The sequence below is a fragment of the Thermobia domestica genome, chromosome 1 (assembly GCF_964235325.1).
Source record: "Thermobia domestica chromosome 1, izTheDome1.hap1.1, whole genome shotgun sequence".
In the NCBI taxonomy this organism is placed as follows: domain Eukaryota; kingdom Metazoa; phylum Arthropoda; class Insecta; order Zygentoma; family Lepismatidae; genus Thermobia; species Thermobia domestica.
In genome coordinates, this window is record NC_137454.1 from 256284766 (window position 1) to 256306381 (window position 21616).

Here is a 21616-nt window from a genome sequence, read left to right on the forward strand (position 1 = left end):
CTCGTACTCTTTATTACAATAAAATACTCTCGTATTTTTTACTCTATAGTGATAAAACGTTACAACATGCCTTATTTAATAATAAAAACAGTTGTTTTATGATTTTAGAGAATATCTTCCGACCGCGCAAAGCCCATGAAGTTTAAGAAAAATGTCTGTTGTTCGTATTTTTTTAAAAAAAATAATCAAAAATTATAAACTGCGATATTTTTAATACCTTATAGTGCTGATGTAATAACATGCGTTCTAATATGTTTTATAATGTTTAATGTTTTAATGATAGAGTTCCAAGGTTATGACATATAATTTCCAAAGCTAACACAAATGTGCAGCTCTTTGCTTGTTTTTATACATAAAAACAACCCAGAGGAGAAGGCTGCACTTCGAGTTTCACCCACACTCTTCCCATCCACCCAGCCGTAAAAGGTGTGTACTATTTACAATATTTACATATTTAAATTTGTTTTTCTTTTTTGAAAGACTTACAAAATTGAAGCGATTTTATAGTCAGATTTTGTTCTGAACTCAGGCATCAAAGATCTGGATTTCAACGTTGCTCTGATGTAGCCATCTCTTGATTTGGATCCGCATACTTTGAGCGAAGCTTCTGTAACTAGCTTCACACATCGCTCCACGGCTTGCGTATGGCAGGGGAACTTCTTGATATCCCCATCTGTTATTTCACCTCGTTGAATGAAAGAGTTGATGTCGTCGTTTGAAACTTTTCGAAGAAGAGGTGGAGAAGAATACTTGGCTTCACTCCAGTCAATCATATCAATGTAATCTGAGGCTTCAAAATTCACAGTTGGAGTAAGAAAGGTTCTGATGCTTTTTCCTTTCGAATCAGACTGCCTGGCTTTCAACACTCTTCTAAGCCCTAGTTCTCTAATGTGCTTCCTCTCATCAAAAATCATGGCTATTAAAAGATTTTCGGGGTGGGCAAAGAACGAGTTCCTTTCAGTGACGGGGAAAACAATTTGCTTCAAATTGTCAGGCAAGTATCGAGATGTTTCAATTGTTCTATATACATGAATAGGTCCACTTATGAAGGTATTGCTGTTTTTAATTTCAAATCACACTGGTATCTAAGATTTCAAAATGAAAGTCACTATGGTTTTTAACTTATTTGAAGGATTTGCTTCACTTATGTATAGTCTGAGAACTCTATTTGCACAAGTGAGCCATCTGGAATGTGAAAGTGGTCCGGGATCACGAATTGATAAACCACTTGGACATATGCCACTTTTGACCGCCTGACATATATCAAAAAGCTATCTCTGGTCTTTACTCAAAGAATTTCTGTCAACTTCTGGAATTACACAATCTATTGGTTGAAAATCTATCACTGGCAGTTTCTCACACCCGCTTAGATTATTTTCAATTGGTCCAGAAAATGTTGTGGGGCCAACTGTTCCTCTATCCAAATGTTGAAAAAGATGACGGAAAGGTAATTCATTGAAATCGAGTAGGCAAATAGGTCATTACAGAGGTCGCCCAACATGGATCTCAAGATGACGAATAACACCATTTTTCCAGCCAGTATTTGTATTAGTACCATCACAACCGATGACATCCAAGTCTTCAATTGAAATTCCTTGTTCATTAAGGCAAGACAATGTCTTTAGCAGATCCAGAGCTCGGCGACACATGTCCAATGTATGCAGAACCAGGTTCTTTGATGACCGAGTAATGGTAATCCTTAATAGTATGACGAAATTGTTCGGATTCAATCTTATCTATAACCAAGGTGTCATCCTTTCTTCCATCAAAATAAAGACCACGCAGTTTATCTAAATCATTTTCACTGTTGTTTTGCAAGTCACTTCTAATTTTGCTCCTTTCCCTTCTAATTTTACACCTTCAATAACCATAGACGAATCTGCTTTGGTTATTATACCAAAGTCTTCTAGCACACTAGGTGCTATAGCAGAACCTGCACGGTCACCGACTCCATATCGATCGTAGTTTGATCCTGTAGCTCCTAATTTAATTCTCATCTGCCATGGAGATGGAGATTCCTTTTTCTCAGAGTCATTTGGTTTGTATTCAGGTTCAATTTCAGAACACACTTTGGCTGAACAACTTGGCTCTTCCACAAGTAAACAATCAGGGTTATCTCTATTTAAAGTATAGCTTCTTCTTTCAAGTCTACGTTTCAACTTTGATGTCTCCTTCCTATCCAAAGCACTAATTTTTCCTAACCCATGCTTCCTCTGAAGATATAAGAATTTTCGCTCAATGACAGGAATCTTGTTAGGTTTCTCACACGAGCGCGATCGGAAGATACTCCCTAAACACATATAACATGTGTTTTTCTTATTAAATATTACTAATTGTAACGTTTTATCACTATAACATTAAAAATACGAGAGTATTTTGTTTTCATAATAAGTACGAAAACCTTAAATTTTTCGTGCTTTTTAAAATTTTTCAGACGCTTTGCGCGATCGGAAGATATTAACCGATTTCGACACTTCTTTTTTTATTTTTCAAGTCATCACTAACCACAACTTTTCCGCGGTATAGCAACTCGGAAACTAAAAAAAAGTTTTTTTCGATCCACCCTAGTATGGAACCCGGAGGTTCAATGCCGCGTTCACAGAAGCTCTCCACTAACTTCTGTCCCTAGCCAACTGGATCCAATTTCTAGTATTCCTATTTCTGCAAGATCCATTTTAATATTTTCCTCCCATCTGCGCCTAGGTCTTCCTAATGGTCGTTTTCCGATTAGTCTTCCAGTTAAGACTTCGAAAACGTTCCTACTTTCTTCCATCCTCGCTACGTGATCTGCCCACCTGAGCCTCTAGACTTGATGACCCTAACAATGTTTGATAAACCGTATAAATTATGTAGTTCCTCCTACTAAGTTTCCGCCATTCCCCATTCCCGTTCATCTTGGGTCCGAATATTCGCTAAAGATCTTGTTCTCAAATCCTTTATCTATGTTCTTCCTTCCCAGTAAGCGAGTATATTTCGCAACCATACAGAACAACAGGCATGATTATCGTTTTATATATTTTAAACTTCAAATTCCTCGACAGAATTCGCGACAAGAGATTTTGAACTGAATAATAACACGAACTTCTTGCGTTTAGTCGAATTCCCTGCTTTTAGTCGACAACGAATAAGTATTTCAGCAATTATTATAATGACTAATAATTGTTCGATCGGTTATTGTAATGACTAATAATTATTCAAATAATTGTTCGAATATTGAAAACTACTATTCGGATATTGAAATAAGAAACTTTTTTTTTTTTAACGACTAATCGTCATAGGTATTCCACAATCATTTTCGGTTACCCTAACCGAGAAGTTTCTATATGTGTACTCCGATCCTCACATTACCTGTTTATTTTAATGAGGCAGTTAGTTATAGGTTTTGATACGATCAATTATAGCCTCTTTTGCTCCATTACTCTCATTCCCTTATTTCGTATCCGTGAAGGTGAAATAGTGTAAGAATCCCACAATAGCAAATATTTCAGAATTTTGCTATTGTGGGATGATGTATGTAACTGAAGAAACTACAAAGTTCGGGTGAGTTTAATATAGAATATAAAACATGTATACAATACGATGTATATTTTTGTTTCAATCATTTCCATTGCTCGAGACTGAAATCGATCAACCGAATTTACCTCTTTCCTCCCTGATTTTATTTTAAATAATGATCACTTATATAAGTTTTAAAAGTTTAGATGGAATATAGCATATATTTTCTTTGGGCTTGTCCAGTTATCTCTAGTGGTAGTTACAGCTGTCAGGCAAGGATGAAGGGAATTTACCTCCATATTAAAAGAAAAAAGAAAAAATCGTAAGAATTATTTACTTCGATTTCCAACTTGTATTTTGTTTGGTGCTCGTTGACTTATTGTTTGAAGTTGAAATTAAAACAAGGAAACAAGTTTTTGCTGTCTTAAAATTTAAAAAAAAAAAAATCCTAAGTGTAACCCGATTTTAACTAAGAATGTCAGGTACTTGTCCGAAATTTACCAGTGAGGCCTATTTTTGTGGTTAACATAACTCTGAGACAAAGGTGAATTCACTTCCACTTGAACGATTCATTGAACTTTGTGTTGGACAAACACCGTATGAGTGGTTTTTCGGAGTTTTCCCGTTTCCTCCCACCTTCATTCCACCATTCCCTTCATTTCTCATCACTATTTCCTTTAGTAGACTAGCGGCATAACCGTGCGACATAAAACTTAGATTTCTTTTAATTTTAGAACGATTCATGATAACTTTCGATTTATTATTATCCAGTTTTTATGGGTTTGACTTGAAATCAGTTAAGTTAGGGTGATGAAGGCTTCAAACTTAAATTTATATTTCGCTGATTTGCAAGTACGTAATTGTAGTTAGTTTTTGTTACCTTTGACTAAAAGCTTCGACACTGAATAGGTTTAAGCGTTCGCGTGGTATAATCGTAACATTAGTTAGGTAGTAGATAAGGACAGACTGACTCGCTCACTCACTCATTCACTCCAGTCAGCTATTGTCATGTTTTTAAAGTAAATTAGCGAGTGAAATACTACTGTTCATAGAGCTTTGTGGAGAAGAAAGAAAGAAAAAATATTCCAGCTATTAATCTCAGAACTTGACATAATAAAAGACATAAGTTTCGTTCTTCCAGATCTTAAGGAGTTGGGAGATTGATCGTTATTTTAGTAATTTGGAATTTCAATAATTCTAAAGGTATGTTGGTCACATTTGAAATAATAGTTGAGCCGAGCATAGCGAAGGTGCTCCTATTCGACTCATTCTACATTTGTGTCCATTTTTCCGTTCACCTGTTCCATGATAATTGTTACAAAGCTTATCCGATTTTAATGAAACTTATATACGCGTTCCTTCAAACTGCAGAAATAACCTTGTTTGGTGTTGTAATCCATCAAGAATAAGGGATAAAACTCTGTCCGTATTCTAAGTTTAAACTTAAAATATTGTCTACCAATACAAACAGTATAAAAATTAATCCATTAAGACAAAACATTAAGACAATGTTTTTTTTTTTTTTTTTTTTTTAGGGGAGACATTCTGACCATTATTTTAGGTTAAAATTGAAAAGAACGAAAGGGTGATTATTTTAGTTTTTTGTTTTAAATTAATTTTTGTGTAATGTCAGATATTTTCTTCGAAGTCTTCCAGTCATCCTCTCTGCAAAGTTCAAATCAGTAAAGAATAAGGTAGCTTATTTATTTGAGTTTCACGATAACTTTCAACGAAATTTATTGGGGTTTTGGTACATTATGTAGATTTCAATTCGTTTCGGAATTCGTCAGTGCTTGGCATTAAAATCAGTCAAGACTAAGTGGTGGATTTAGCTTCTTAATGAGGAATGAATTAGCCCACCCCATCTTCTCGATTAAAATTATGATCCGCGATATATTTCGTAAAAATATTAAATTTTCATGCAATATGCGCACATTTTTTTAAAAGCTTCAAAATCATTCCCATTACTTGGATTGAAAATCAATCAAGAAGAGATTGATCTTACCTCCCCTCTCCCTCCCCGGTCTACCGGTCTAAAAAAAAAGAAGCAGCATTCTGTGATAACTTTCGTTATATATATATTTTTTTTTTTAATAAAAAGTAAAGGACGCTATGTTTCGTACAAATTCAACCGAATTCATCCAATCAGGATCAAACGTGGCATGGTGATAGTGTGTGAAATATGGTGACTTTTGGTCCGTGAGTTATGGGCAGTCAAATTTTGAGTCATATTTTCGAGAAAAGAATGTGTACGTAGAAATCGTCTGATCTGCATCAAACTTGTCACGTGGTAGTCCTAGATCTGAGAGATGAGTATGTGAAAAATGTTGTGCTGGATTTTAGTTCCCAAGTTGAGATATTTCAAATTGAGTTGTGTTTTCGAAAACAAGTCATGCAGCGAACTTATTAGTCTTCAACTTACTTTTACAAGCTTACGGCTACTGAGTTATGGACGGTCAAATTTTGGGTTACTTTTTCGGAGACAGACAGACACAATGGTTTAGAGCCTTCTGCTTTCTATAACCGAAGTTTTACAGTAAATCAGTTCATTGGACATAATAGTAACGTAATATTGTTTAAATACCAATTAAAGGTCATCCTGGGACAGAAAAAATAGAAGGAAATGAAGTGACGGACAAATATTTTACGACTATGAGTATTTCACTTTTCACATAATCCCTCTGTTTGAAGTCAACCAAATATGAAGATTCATTTAACTACACACACTCTCTCTCTCTTTCTCTCTCATATTTAAAAAAAAATGTTCTAGTCAATTTTCATTTTAAACAAAATTGATGTTTGTCGAATATGTCATATTTTTTGATGATTTCCAATCGTCTCAGCTGTTTGGATGGGAAGTGGACCAATAGTCAGAGCAGTGCGCAAAATTTCCGGTCGCCAGTCGCCATTGGCGACTAGAAATTTAGAGCTGGCGACCAGTGGTCAGTAGGAATGGTTTCTGCCTAAACCCACAGGACTGCGCAGTTTCTGATTTGCACGAAAATAATTGTCACTGAATAAGTGAAAACACGGAATTTGAAGTCTTCACTACGTTGTAATTCGCCCGTTCTTTCCCACCCTCATTGATATTGAATCAAACCCTAAGAAGATATACAGTGAAAACTTCATTACGAAATTCCCAAATTTGGTTCCAATTGTCACATTTTGTGCTATTTTACCTGTGAGTACTGCTTCATGTAAGAGAGGGTTTCAGCAGTCTCAACAGTTCTGACTGCCTACAGAAATCCACTGAAGACTAACACACTGGATGAATTGCTAACAATTTTCATCAATAGCCTCTCATTTAAGGACTTTGATCCGAAAATTGCAATCGGCAAGTGGTACTTCAGTGCATAGAGAGTGCGTTACCCAAACGTGAAGTCTTAAGGTAAGATATTTTTCTAACATGTATACAAATTGCCCAATTCAAAATAGATTATCCTGAATCCAGTTGTATGGTTTTGAAATTTTATGCCCTAATGTGATCTCTTTCTTTGTCAAACCGAAGGCTGTTTGAAGGGAAAGGGAGGAACTTCTTATAATTTGTATGTGAGTGATACTGGCGACCATCATTTTTGGATTGGCGAGTGTGCCTGACTGAAATTTTGCGCCCAGGTGAGAGTGTATATTCACTAATGACTTTTCATATTTTCTATCGTAAAACAAACAAAATAAATTGGAGAAATACTCAGCAGAAATTTGAATTATATCTTTGTGTCGTATTGCACTGTACTAAATAGTAAATAATTTCTGCTCAATAAGTAACGTGAAAAATTATCGACTATGATGTAGCCCGAGCCTTCAGAAGAGCCTGTGTTTGGGAAAGAAACGTTATACTCGTAATTCTATCTTGTTTTGTGTCTATTAGTAGAGATATTTCAGTCTGTTGATGGTATCAGAGTGGATAATTCAAACTAAGTTTACTATTAATACTAATTTGTTCACTTTATCAGTAATGAAGTAATTCCTCAGCTGTTATCTTTCTTTATTCTAAGCGTAATAATTTGTGTTAACATTTTCCTATACACTTTCGTGCAGGTTATCCGAATAAAAAAAATCTCACAGTAGGCGAAAACTAGAAAAAACTCCCATCGGTCATCCACGCTTGAGTCACTTGTAAGAGATAAGAAGTCATAAATATTCATGTTTGTTGGAAATGCAGTGATGAACTAGCAGATGAAGTTCGAAATACATATCAAGAAAAACTCATAACAAGCGGGAGAAAAATTATAAATATTATTTGTCTTGGAATTAAAACAAGATAGAAAATTAAGGACTATTAAAACTAGTCAATCGTATGTATAATTTTCGTTATTAGAACAACTAATAGAGCATTAGCATTACCATAAAATACCTCGTCTTTCGTATTTATAAACACTTTATATAAGAGGAAGATTTGTAGTACTGACTTCTCATAACTTTTAAGAGCAATTTTTAAAGTGTTGTTTTAACTTCTGTGATTATTAACTACCATAAGACATTTTTTGTTTATTTTTATCTTTCCAAATCTGATTTGTAATATAAGTTCCATTGCGTAACACACAGTTTCTCCCGAATATTTCTTCTAAAGTAACCTTATATCGGATCCTATGTAGAAAACAGGCTATAATGTTTATTTAATTTTCTACTATCTTACCGATAAAAACACAATCAGGTGGAAACCATATCGCATAGATTAATTTTGAATTTATTTCTTCCGCCATGAGAATCTAATCAAGGCGAGAAATTTATTCTCTCATACACAACATTAGTTTTACAATTTCCTTACCAAAAAGAGTAGTTACGAATAGTCTGAAAAAAAAAAGGTCCAGTGCATTATGGCACATAATTCTGTACACGCTATATATTACTTTATAATTCATATTCTTCGTAAGTACTCTGTGGTTTGGTTATTCAGTATTAAGTAAATTTACAATATGCTCTGACTTACTTGTTCTTCCTGCACTCAGCTTCTTAAGATATGTGAGTAGGTTGTCTCAGGTTGAGTTTCTCGCGTGATATTTTGCTTGCCAAAAAATTCTGTCAGATGAATAAGGATTTTGCGAAAATCCAGTGGTTTGTAGACTCCAGTCTTCTGAAGCAGTACTTAAATTTAAAATTGTTTTACACCCCAGCGAGTGAAAATAATGATTATTATTTATGTAAGGATGACATGAGTTTTAACGTTTGTTATTCGGGAGTTCTTATAGATTAATAATTTCGCATGTTCACGTAAGTCTTTGAGTATCCTTTAAAATGAAGTTCGTAAAACTGCTACAGATGATTAAAATCACTTCTTGGAAGTAAAAGTAAAGAAAGGTTTACAGTCAATAGTTGGCGCTAATTGCCATGATCGAAAACAAACGTTCTATACATTTTACTACTTCAAAACAATGAATTAAACTAATATTGGTAGTAATGAGTTCTTATCATGTAAATTTCGTGTTTATTTAAATGTATATTTATTACCAAAAAAATATTACCTCGAGAAGAATGATACCAGGTAAATTGGGTGCGTTCTCAGGAATTATTGAATATCTAACAGAGGAACCATTTTCATGATTTGTTGTAAAACACAAAGTGAGTCATGGATAACTTTTTCAGTTCCTTTTGAGCATCCATTTCAGGAGCCTTCTGGTCAGGAATCTGAGTTGAATATTACTTTGCAATTCCATATTCTTCCTAAGTACGCTCAGTGGTTTGGTCATTCAGTAGCTCAAGTTCAAATTACCTCATTAAAACATAAAAAATAAAGATCGTGTTATTCTTCGTTTTTAAGCATGTGACCTATAATCTTCAATAAAGCCAAGGGAAAAAAGCCACAAAACTATTAGATTGTCAGTAGCGATGGTGGATAGGATAAGCAAAACTCTCCGAAAAAAAAAATCGAGGATAAAAGAAAAGTTTTAAGAAAACAGTCTCTAGTTCTTTGTTTTGTTTTATTTTATGTTTTATAAATTTTTCATTTAGCTGTAACCCAGGCTAAATTACAAAGTTTCACGAAATTTTAGAAGGCTTAGAATCAGAGGAAATACTTTCATTAACACATGCGATATATTCAATGTAACTTTTTTTCGCTATTTTAGTTGCATAATTACATATATCATAAATCAAACTTAGACAATTCTCTCAAATAAATAAATCGTGAACCACTTACCAGGGTTGGAAAAAATATTTAAAAAAAAAAGAATAAAACATGTGTTTAAAACACGAAAAAGGTGTTTAAAATGTTTTAAACATGTTTTAAAACACACACGAAAAAAAAAAACAGGTTTTAAACATTTTGAACAGTTTAAAACATGATTTTAAACATATATTCCAAAATCGGGTAATAACTTATTTGTTAAGATTTCTTGTTCTTTACTAGCAACCAATAATGTTATTCTAATTCTTTTAACAAACGGTTCTGTCTATATACGTACGTCAGAAAAATGGATACACCTGAACGAAATTGCAACTTACCAGATTAATATGGTGTCGGGCCACTTTTCGCCTTCAGAACAGCCTTGATGCGACGTGGGATGGAGGCATAGAGGTCGTGAATGGTAGCAAGTGGAATTTTACACCATTCCTCGTGCAGGGCATCGGCCAGTTCTGTGAGAGAGGATGGAGGTGGAAATCGTCGCCGGAATCGTGTTTCCAAGACGGACCACAGATGTTCAATTATGTTGAGATCTGGGGATTGGGCGGGCCAGGGGAGGTGTTGAACTTCATCCCGATGTTCCTCAAATCACGCTGCAACAACACCAGCTGTGTGAATGGGTGCATTATCATCCTGGAAGATGGCGTCATTGTCCGGGAACAACATCCGGACCATAGGATGCAAGTGGTCTCCTAAAATTGCGACATAATCGTTGGCAGTGATTTGTCCGCTAAGTGTGACCACAGGACCCAATGAAAACCATGATATGGCGGCCCACAGCATCACCGAGCCGCCGCCATGTTTCACAGTTGGGCGGAGACACTGCAGATCATAAGCTTCTTTGGGCGTTCTCCACACATAAACACGGCCCATGGTTGGGAATAGGATGAAGGATGACTCATCCGACCATATCACATGTTTCCTGTCCTCAACGGTCCAAGTTCTATGGTCGCGGCACCATTTGCGGCGTGCGAAAGCGTTATGGTCCCTGATGAGTGGTTTGGCCCGTGCAACACGACCCCGTGAGTTCATGTCATGTAATTCGCGGCGGACTGTGATTGTCTAAACAGGGTGGGGGAGGTGCTGATTGAGTTCCTCCGTCACTTGCTCCGCAGTGGCACGACGGTTCTGCGTGACAATGCGCTTTAAAACCCGGCGTGACCTGTCACTCATGATTTTCTTCCGCCCACTGTTCCGCTTCCCCGATGTGTATTTCCCGTGTGTTGTGTAGGCCGTCATCACCTTCGACACTGTCCCACGCGACACACCTAACACAGTAGCCACTGCCGTCACACTCACTCCACATAACCGCGCACCAACAATTTGCCTTCTTTGAAACTCTGAGAGGCCTCCCATTTTACACTACCTCCGTCTGCTGCAGCCACTGGACACTGCTGTTCCACTGCGCCTGACGTAGTATGGAGACCGACCTAACACACCACCACCAGCGGTCCGGCGCTGCGGGCGCCACGACACCACTGCCAACCCATACATCTGACGTGTTGCCAACTACAGGTGTTTCCATTTTTCTGATCACCATCTGTAGAGAGAGAGAGAGTAGATGAATAGATAGATAGATAAATAGATATAACTCTTTTAGGAAAGAAACTGTGCAAGGTAGACAAAAGCAAATTTTTTATTGGGTACCACAAGTGACAAGAAGCGACTACACAGCATTCTAATACAAGGTGATGTGACGAAATTAGATACTACTGCAAATATCTAGAAAACAAATTACCCAACATAGATGGTTGTTAAAAAGTATTGAAAAGACTTTAATCCAGCAATGGATCGGCAAGTGTTGATAATATGTATGCGTTTCAAATATATGTAAATAACCCACATCACTACACTCATGTGATTCCAGTTTTCATTCTTGATATCTGAGCATTTGAGATTAAGAAATAAATCGGTTATACTGTCTCTCTCGGAATCATATGTTTAACCCTTTAGCTGTGAGAATTTCTAAAAACAATAATAGTTAAACTAAAATTTACTGTTCCTGCGTATAACTGGGTAAAATGTACTGTTACATGTGGTTATAACAAACGGTTCTGCGAACTCGAAATATTTAAGAACCGATTCTAGCGAACCGGTCGGAACCGGCTGAATAGCACCACTGCTTGTAACCGACCTTTTCATTTATTTTATCCCTGTTAAGACTACAATGTATTGGCTACAGAATATTTCAGTATATAATAGTAATTCTCAACTTTTTTCATGGGGGCGCGGTGGCTCAGTGGTAGAGCGTTCACCTTCAGTGCTTGGGGTCCCTGGTTCGATCCCAGCTCGCGCCGTGTGGACTTTGTGGTGAACAAACACCGTGCTCGTGGGTTTTCTGTGAGTTTCCCGTTTCCTCCCACTTTCTTCATTCCACCATTTGACTTATCTCTCATTATCACTGTCTCCTTTAACCTAACCGGCATAAACGTGGGAGGTAAAACTTAATTTCATTTTTTTCAACTTTTTTCATATCGCGGCCCCCTTTTATTACACCCTCTTGCTAGCAACTCTCATAAGTACTTTCTTGGTTGTAATAAGCTTTTTAGGTAGATTTTAAAATCTACCTACTATGGAGATTTCACACAATCTATCAATATACACGATGAAATTAAGTCCTCACTACCCTTGTGTGTTGAGAACGGGTTGAGGGAGAATGGTTGAAACTTGAAAGTGACCTGACACACCAGATGGTGCTATCAAGCATCATGGCGGCCATCTTTGATTGTAATTCAAAATTTCAAATGCAAAGGGAGTTATTTTACATGTTTAAGGTTAGAATTTTACCAGAAATACGCTTCTGCGGTTATTTTATCCCTAAGACAAGTCATTTCAGAGTTACTATTTCTGAAAGTTCCCTAGTTACGCTCTTAGGATCAAAACTCACGTTTCGTGGAGGCCAGTGAGATTTTAGTTGCAAAATTTGATTACTATTTCAGAACACTGATGCTAATAAAATTATTTTAAAATAATAAATTTTTGAAAAGTAATATTTCAAGCATACTTCGCGTTGTGTTAACTTCAGAATATTTTCTGCAAGCCTATGTAGTTGGTTGCTTTCTTCAAGTCAGTAATTTATTGAAGAAAAGTAATGTTTGGGGCGTTGAGAGTAGGGGTGGACAGTTCCTGAAAACGTAAACCGCGGTTTCGGTTTACCACTAAACCGGTTTGGAAAGGTTAACCGAAACAGAACCGAACCGTTTCCAAACTAAACCGAACCGAACCGAATCATACCGTTCAGAACTGTCGGTAGAACTTTGACAAACTAAATTGTCCAAAGGGTTTGAAACGTGGTTTCGTTTACTATTGGCTAACCAAAACTTAAACGAACTCCGTCAAAGCGAATTCAGCTGTATCCAAATGGAGCTGAATTTAATCTTTAACTCACTCGTAACATACGACCAGTTAGCAGATTTGTGTATAATAAAAGAATAAAATAATAATGAGCTTAAAAGTACTCATTGCATATATATATAAAATGTTTGTATATCTTTTGTATGTAGGTAGATAGATAAAAAATATCGCTCAACTAGATACCACGTATGCACAAAAAAAAAAAAAAAAATTCGGGTTATAAAAGTATTTGATAGAGAAATGATCCCAATAAATTCCTTCAAATTAGAAGCATTTCATATGTCAACGATATAAAAAAAAAAAAAAATCACTGGTAGTGATCAGGCTTTGAAAAAGATTAAATTCATTGGGTTAAGTTCTGACCTGTTAAGCCTCCATTTTACAACTGCTTCAAATTCGAAAATGTTATTATTCCCCTTGTTTACCTTCACTTTTAATATTCCCGCTCAAATAGCAGCTTGCATGTGTGTCTTCATTTCTCTCATTTTTCATACTTTCATTCTCACCGTCGTGATTAATATTATAAGAAAAGCGTGATTAACTAACCAGACTCATCATCATCAAAACGCCGAACACATATTTCAGACTTTAACCGTTTCTGATTTTGAAAACGCTCCTACGTACAATGTAAGTCGATACTCGGCATCTTGTATATCACATCGTTAACAAATCATTATATAATAACTTTCTGTAAAGTAATATGTAATAAGTAATATTACATATATTTATACATTTATATTTTATACATATACACATACATTTATATTTTTATATATTTATACATTTACATATATAAAGTAATATTACATATATAAGTAATATTTCTATAAAGTAATAAGTAAAAACTTGTGAGTTTTACTGAAACGTTTGGATTGCGAGTGTAGTGAGTAAGAAAATTTTTAACAAATTATTTCTTTGCAAACCGACAACAATATTGATTTAATAGGGCGCCAATACTTTTACGGGGCACCACGTCGTTTACTCATTTTCAACACTTCTTTCTTCTTATTGCTTGTTCGTCGCCCTCTTGCTACCAGCCCCCCCCCCCCCCCACCTCCCGTAGCTACGGCTCTGGGTGGTGGTATCTTCGTCACGATGTCGGTTTTGTACATTTGCTAATAATCGTACGCATAAATATTCTCTGACAGAAGAGTTGCAATCTTCGATTCTGGACTGTGAAGACAATGGCGAGGAAACGTCTACCATTTCCTACTTTAATTTCGCTTTATTTCATCACCATACGGCCAACGAGTGTGATTACAGAGGCAATGGAGGAGTACACACATGAGGAATTGGCAGACATTGATCTGGCATACGGGAAAACGGACGGTAATGGCCGTGTGGCATAACGGCTGTACAGACAACAGTTTCCTAATCTTAGAATTCCACACCACGCAACGTTTTCCGGTGTAGATCGAAGATTACAAGAAACAGGATTGCTGGAAGCACACAGGCCCAATGCTGGACGAAACAGAACTGTATGGACTGGGCTTTTGAGGAGGAAATTCTTGCTTGAGATCAGAGAAAACCGTCCACCAACACACGGGTAGTAGCTGCTGAAATTAACACCCATCATCGGCAGGTTTGGAACATGCTTCACACAAAAATCATATGTACTTTTTCCATATCCAAAGAGTGCATGCATTACACGCCATCCACGTAGGCGGGAGTTTGTCCAGTGGCTACGCGAACCATGCTAATATATCCCGCTTCATGTCTCGTATTATCTTCAAAGATAAAGCTATGTTTTTCTCATGATGGAGTGATGAACACTCACACTCAACATTCGTGGTCTGAGGCAAACCCATATGGAATATCAACTCGTGCCCATCAGGAACGGTGTTCTATGAATGTGTGGACATGAGTCGTTGATAATTCTCATCAGACCGTACCTACTACCACAATGCCTAATCGGGTGGGAGTATTGGATATTTTTGAAAGAGATTCTACCTGAACTACTAGAGACTGTGCCACTGGCTATTCATCGAAACATGTAGTTTATGCACAACAGTGCTCCAGCACATTTGCTGTGGAGGGGCGAAGTTGTCGCAACGCATCCTTTCCGAACAAATGGACGGCAGAGAAGGGCCGGTATCTTGACCACCTCGCACATCCGACCTTAACCACTTAGATTTCTTTTTCTGGGGCCATATGAAACAACTAATCTACGCGACGCCTGTGCAATCAGAGGAGGATTTGGTTGCTCGAAATGTTGCTGCAGCGTGGAGCATTTAGGAAAGCCAGGCGTGTTTCAACGCGTTCGCAGTCTTTCCCTTCGACGCCGCTGTAACCTTTGCATTGAAGTGGCAGGTCGAAACTTTGAACACCTTTTGCAGTGTCCGTTCTTTCAACCATCCTCTTTCCATGTAAACAAAGGGGGGCGCGGGGGCTCAGTGGTAGAGCGTTCATCTCCGGTGCTTGGGGTCCCTGGTTCGATCCCACCTTGCGCCGTGTGGACTTTGTGGTGGACAAACATCGTGCTCGTGGGTTTTCTCGGGGTTCTCCCGTTTCCTCCCACTTTCTTCATTCCACCATTTCATTCATTTCTCATCTTCACCGTCTCCTTAAACCTAACCGGCATAACCGTGGGACGTAAAACTTAAAGATTTCATTTCATTTTTTCCATGTAAACAAAGACACCCCTCTTTACTTTGCTTCCTACAACTACCTTCTGTATGCAGTCCCATTATACGATTTGGAACCAGAAATATCGGCCCCTGTTACAGTACGTACAAATATCGTGAATGGAGGAATATTGTTTCACATCCGTCAGTTTAGAACATTGATTTGAAAAAAAAAAAACGTACTGTAGTCGCATTTGCGTGATGTACTGATCGAAATGAATGTGCTAAAACAGTTGTGTATTATTGTTACGCGTTCTTTATTTGTCTGTAGTTCTTGTTCAATTACTGTCGTTGTAAAGGTAGATGCGTTCTCAAAAGCGTTGCGATATCATTAATATGAGCAGATCAGCAATCGGAATTTCTTTACTGTCTGTTATTTTCTTTATTTTTTGTTACTTATCGGCTTGTGCCGTACGTATTTTTACATTCTAGCGACGTAAAGTTTCCAGTGAATCCTTGTACAACGAGTTTACTAGTACTTTTTTTTTTTTTTAGGAAGTATGCAACCACACACAGTAATTTTTACTTCATCCTCCATCTTTTATCTTCGTGTATGAGTATTGACCTGCCACGTAGTATTATTTCCAGGCAGTGAATTGTCCTTTACATGTTGTTATCCACTCAATTTACGTCATAAAATATCAGGGAATCCCTAAAGTCCTTTGGGGAATCCTCTGCGCCACCATTGCGCAAATCGGAAAACTGCAAATTTGGATAGAGCAGGTTATAATCCTGTGTCGATATCGTGCATCACGTCTACAATCAGTAGTTTATGCAATATTTAACTTTAAAGTTTGCTTTTCCACGCTTTCGGCAGCCTATAACACGTAAACGACACGCTTTCCGTCCTGTGTGTACTGAAACTTTTTTTTTGTTTGTTTGTTTCTTTGTTTGTTTCGCTCTCAGGAATCACCCCTCTGTTTGGTACAACGAATTTAGCGCCATACTGTTTAAAGTCATCAACTAACGTGACAAAAGTAACTTCTCAAAAACAGCACAAATTTTCTTGGTTACCTGATAATATTACACAACGATATATTCCACATACAAGGCGTAAATCATGCCCTCCCCCCTAGTCATTTGAAGAGGAGTTCAGTGTTTCATTCTAAACGTAGTTTCTGAAATAACACCCACCCTTCAAGTAACTGCCTCCCCTACCACGGTATCTCCTAAATCCGCCCATGCCGTAAAGTTGTCTTCCAACTGATATTAAGAGTTTTATTCCAAAATCCAAAGCATCAGTAAAAGTACCCACACAAGTACGACCCCTCAATTGTTTCAGTAATATCGAAATAATTTTAATCTGAATAAAGTTATACCGAAAAACGTAACATTCGGCCTTATTATAATGTCTGGGTGGACGGTTCCTAATAATGCAAACTGCATTTCTGTCGATTTCAAATATTCAACTCAAACCGAACAAAACAGTCCTCCTGGGCGAACAAAACAAACCTTAAGGGCCTAACAGTTCTTAAACCGAACCGATACCGGGAACACCTCTCATATAAAGGTGCATATACAGTTATTACAAATGACCTTCCCTGTCCATCTGTTTGGTAGTCAGCTATTCAGTTCGTCTGACATCTGAGTGGAAATGGGATGGTGCGCTATCATGTTTATAAATGAAACCGGAGATATCGTATTCCAGTTGTGGAAAAAACAGTGTCAGTAACATTTAAAGGTACGAAATCTACATGTTTCTATCCTCATCGAAGAAGAAAGGGCCATGTACCTTTTCATGGCTGATAGGTGGAAAAACATTCACCTAGGATGAGTCGCGTACATGCTCTAAATAACAGGATTTTCCAGACCCCAGATCTTGACGTTATATTTGTGCACTTCACCTGACAGGTGGCTTCATCATTGAACACCAATAATACCGTGAAAACATCAGTTTCCAATTCGATTTGCATGCTCTCGCAGAAGGAGTGTCTTTTACTTCATCGTCCGGCTCCAAAGCCTGCAGCAATTGCATACGTTAAAGATGGAACCACAAAATCTTCAACACAGTAAGTTCGTAGATGTTTAATTCTCTACTGGATGCAGTGGTGAATTTCTGTGGAGTTCTCTCTCACGTTCCACATAGTTGCTTCGCTTATTAGTGAGGGGCCGCGGTGACTCAGTGGTAGAGCGATCGCCTCTGGTGTTTGGAGTCCCGGGTTCGATCCCAGCCGCCGCCAAGTGAACTTTGTGGTGGACAAACACCGTGTGCGTAGGTTTTCTCGGGGTTCTCCCGTTTCCTCCCACTTCCTTCATTCCACCATTTCGTTCATTACTCATCATCACCGTCTCATTTAGCCTAACCGGAATAACCGCAGGACGTACAACTCAAAGATTTCATTCGCTTATTAGTGGTCGGCCGGTTGACTTCCGCTTACCGGTGCTTCCATTTGCTTTAAATTTCATAATTCCACTTATGGATTCTGTGCCCACTGGGTACATCTATATCGTATTTCCATTTAAAATTACATTGCACAATAATAACAAACTGGAGATGTGAAAATCACAATGCACACAACACTTTCTTGTGTTCATTGGTAGCCATTTTATCTCGTATTGTCCTAGCAGCAAAAACTAACTACGCGACTGCTTTACTAGCTATCGAAAATATATGAATTTCTGTTGCAGTTGATATCATTTTCTCGTGTCTGAATGGTGTTGTACGTGATTTGTTCAGGTTTGTAATCGGGAAGATTATTCGTAACACTGTATTAGGCCACAAGGAAAAAATAGTTTATTGATTGGAGATCTTCGCATAAATTAGAATTTTTCTATAATAGGGGGCGTTGTAGAAATAAATATTCTTACAGACTGTCTGGTAGTAATGGGACATTTTTATTAATGCTCTTAGCACGTGACGTTGAATACAGTCTCCAGTTGCGCAAAGTTTGAGTACTTGTAGATCATAAGTCTTCTCAGAACTTGTTAATTAGCAAATGAAACTTAGGTTCAGTATAATATGCTGTTTCAATTTTACGTGTACTGATCTAAGAAAGAAGTTCTATTTTGTTAAAGAAAAATCATATCAATTAGATATTATTGAAACGCTTCATTTGGAGGAATGTATCTTCAGTTTGACATGCCCACTTTCTATTTTCAAGTTGTTAGTCAGTTCTCAGAAAAACATGGAAAAACAGTAGAGTTTATTCACACAGGTGTCATGAAGATTCCAATCTTTGAGCTTGAATCTGATAGACCATGTCCCCCTACTCTTTTTTTGGCAGCGTGTATCCTAGAAGCCTGAGTGGCTGGCTCACCCGCGAAAGACCGGATCAATGAAAGACCCGTCCAGGCAAACGAGGCTACAGGGATCGAGTAAAGCGACACTGCGGAAGGAAGATACACAAAAATTCACTTATCGTGATTTTGCAAGAATGTAATATACAGACTAAAATTCTTCTGCTTACTATAATTCGTTTTGAAACAGTGAACTACATACGTTATTACTTAGCTGAATGAGTAAAAATATGCTCTCTACATTTAATGATACATTTAAATAAAATATTTCATTTATCTAGGAAATCTACTTTTAAATGCAATCGAAGATTGAGAACTCCGTGATGTTAAAGATGTTCCATATGCCAGAAGTATAATTTATGTAATGTTTAAACTCACAAGGTATATTGACCTCAGCATAAACATCTCCCATATCGTACTGATGGCAGAACTCACTCACTCACTCACTCACTCACTCACTCACTCACTCTCTCTCTCTCTCTCTCTCTCTCTCTCTCTCTATATATATATATATATATATATATATATATATATATATATATATATATAATATAATATAATTTTGTATCGAACTAATAGGAACGGGAATATTCATGTATGCGATATCTCCCCATAAACTGTCACAGATTTTTATATTTAGATTTTGTGTCTAATTTTGTAATTAATTAAATAATAGCGAAAATACTTATGAGGATTTTTTAAATTATACTTCTAGTAATATGAACGTTCATTTAATTAACTTCGTGTTTTCGCTTAATTCAAAACTCGATAGATGCAACAGATGCGTAAGAAATGATATTTCCGAATAACAAGTTACAGTTATTTACGTTTATTAAAGTCATGATTTAAAAAAAAATGAAAAATGAGGGGACCACTTTTGCTCGGTGGTGGAGCGCTAAGCTCTGTTGCACATAATTGCGTGAGTCCCTGGTTCGATCCCAGCTCGCTTGGTGTTGTGTGCTAGACAACCACCATGTGCGTGAGTGTTTTTGGAGCTCTCCCATTTCCGTTCACTTTCTTTATTTCAGTGTTTCTTTCATTATCATCAGCAGCGTATCCTTAGCCTCGGAGTATAAGTATTAGGCTGAGCCGGAAAAAAAAGTGAATTTTCGAATATTGATAGTACAAAAGAGTTGTGTATTTGCATGCTAATGAAGTGGGAAAAGATTGAGAAAATTCCTGTATCTTGTCTTCAGTTCGCCTAAAGGGCTTAAAGTTTGAAAGAAAAATGCCAGTTATGTTCTAACCTTTAAATTATAACCTTTACATTTTTAAGTTTTACAGACGCACACTCATATTAAGAATGCAATCAAGCCATTTTTCCTAAAGAGTAATTTTGTATGTTGGAATTTGAGAGGAAAACATTAACTTGCAGCTCTTTGCCGATTTCGTAAACTTATTCGTGCTAAAGGGACCCAGATCTCAGCACGTGGAGCTAACTGCAATTCGAGCTCTACCCATGACCTACTAAACCATCAAATATTCATAGGATATTAAATTACGCTGAATTATTGGAGTTTAGGTTTCCTTTCCGACACTAAGACAAGCTGAAAGGTGTTGACTTACAGCTTAATGTGGAATCCGAATCACATGAGCTCCCACCAGAAATCGAACCCGGGTGTCCCGCACTGAAAGCATGTACGCAAACCATACATCCATAAGGGAGCTCTTATATTACGTTGTTTCACCATTATCAGTCAAGGTAATCATTAAATCTGATTACTGGTCGAATATAGACATTAAAAATAAAAATCACAAGTTGCTGCAATATAGCATTCTGTTACTTTTCCGGTGGACTCAAACAAGCATTTACACATTTATTTTCTGTTGAGGCGTGACAGGGGAGATTTATAAATTCTGTTTGTCGTAAGTGATAAAATATCTTACGTTCTCAAGCTTTCTGTTTTCTGAATTTATAAACTTCCCTCTGCAAACGTGCAGAGATGTTTTAAACTTGTGACAGTTCGCCAGAAAAGTGTGGACAAGATAACAAATGGCTGTATTAAAGCAACATTGAAATTATAATCTTTGATGTCTAAATTAGATCGGAAATCTGATTTAATGATGACACCCTTGACTGATAATGGTGAAACAGCATAATTTAACATGTCCTGAATGGTTGGGTACGGAGTGGAGTTCGAATTGCAGCCATCTCCACGTAGTGAGATCTGGATTATTTCAGCAACAATAATTTTCCGAAAAGAGCGAAAAGCTGCAAGCTAATGTTTTCGTGTCAAATTTGAATATATAAAATTACCCCGTAAAAAGGTTAAAGATGGTCTTTGTATATTTTAATAGAAAGTTCCTAAGTTAGTAAAATTGCTTTTAAAAAAATCAATTTTTCACCCAAATTCACTAATTTTATACCATATGCGCGACTTCTAAATGTACCGTTGTAATATCAAAAATATTTCTACCACTATTAAAATAGAGTAATTTCATGTTATTAGAAGTCGGCACACTTAATCTTTAAAAAATGAGTGTTAATGCAATAATGGTGTTTTTATTATTTTTTTTCAAACTTTAAACCTATTGCGCGAACTGAAGACAAAAATATAATTTCAGTATTTCCCCTATTTATTAATATGCAAATACGCAAGTTTTCCATTATCCACACTACTTGAATTCGATTTTCGAAAATTGTTTCTTTAACACACACTAATAATCATAGAACATAGTGTTCATTCCGAGGGAGATGGAAGTTTATCTAATTATTTCTCATTTTAATGATGGTTCTGCTTTAGTTGAGAACATTTGGTACCTTAGAGGGATGCTAGGTTGTACT

The 21616-nt window shown here is 36.9% G+C and overlaps 1 protein-coding gene across 1 annotated transcript in view; it reads left to right on the forward strand.

Annotated features, from left to right (window-relative positions):
* Nucleotides 1-21616, forward strand: part of LOC145660529 (serine/threonine-protein phosphatase 2B catalytic subunit 3) — a 412317-nt gene that overhangs the window by 297430 nt on the left and 93271 nt on the right. The window lies entirely within an intron of this gene.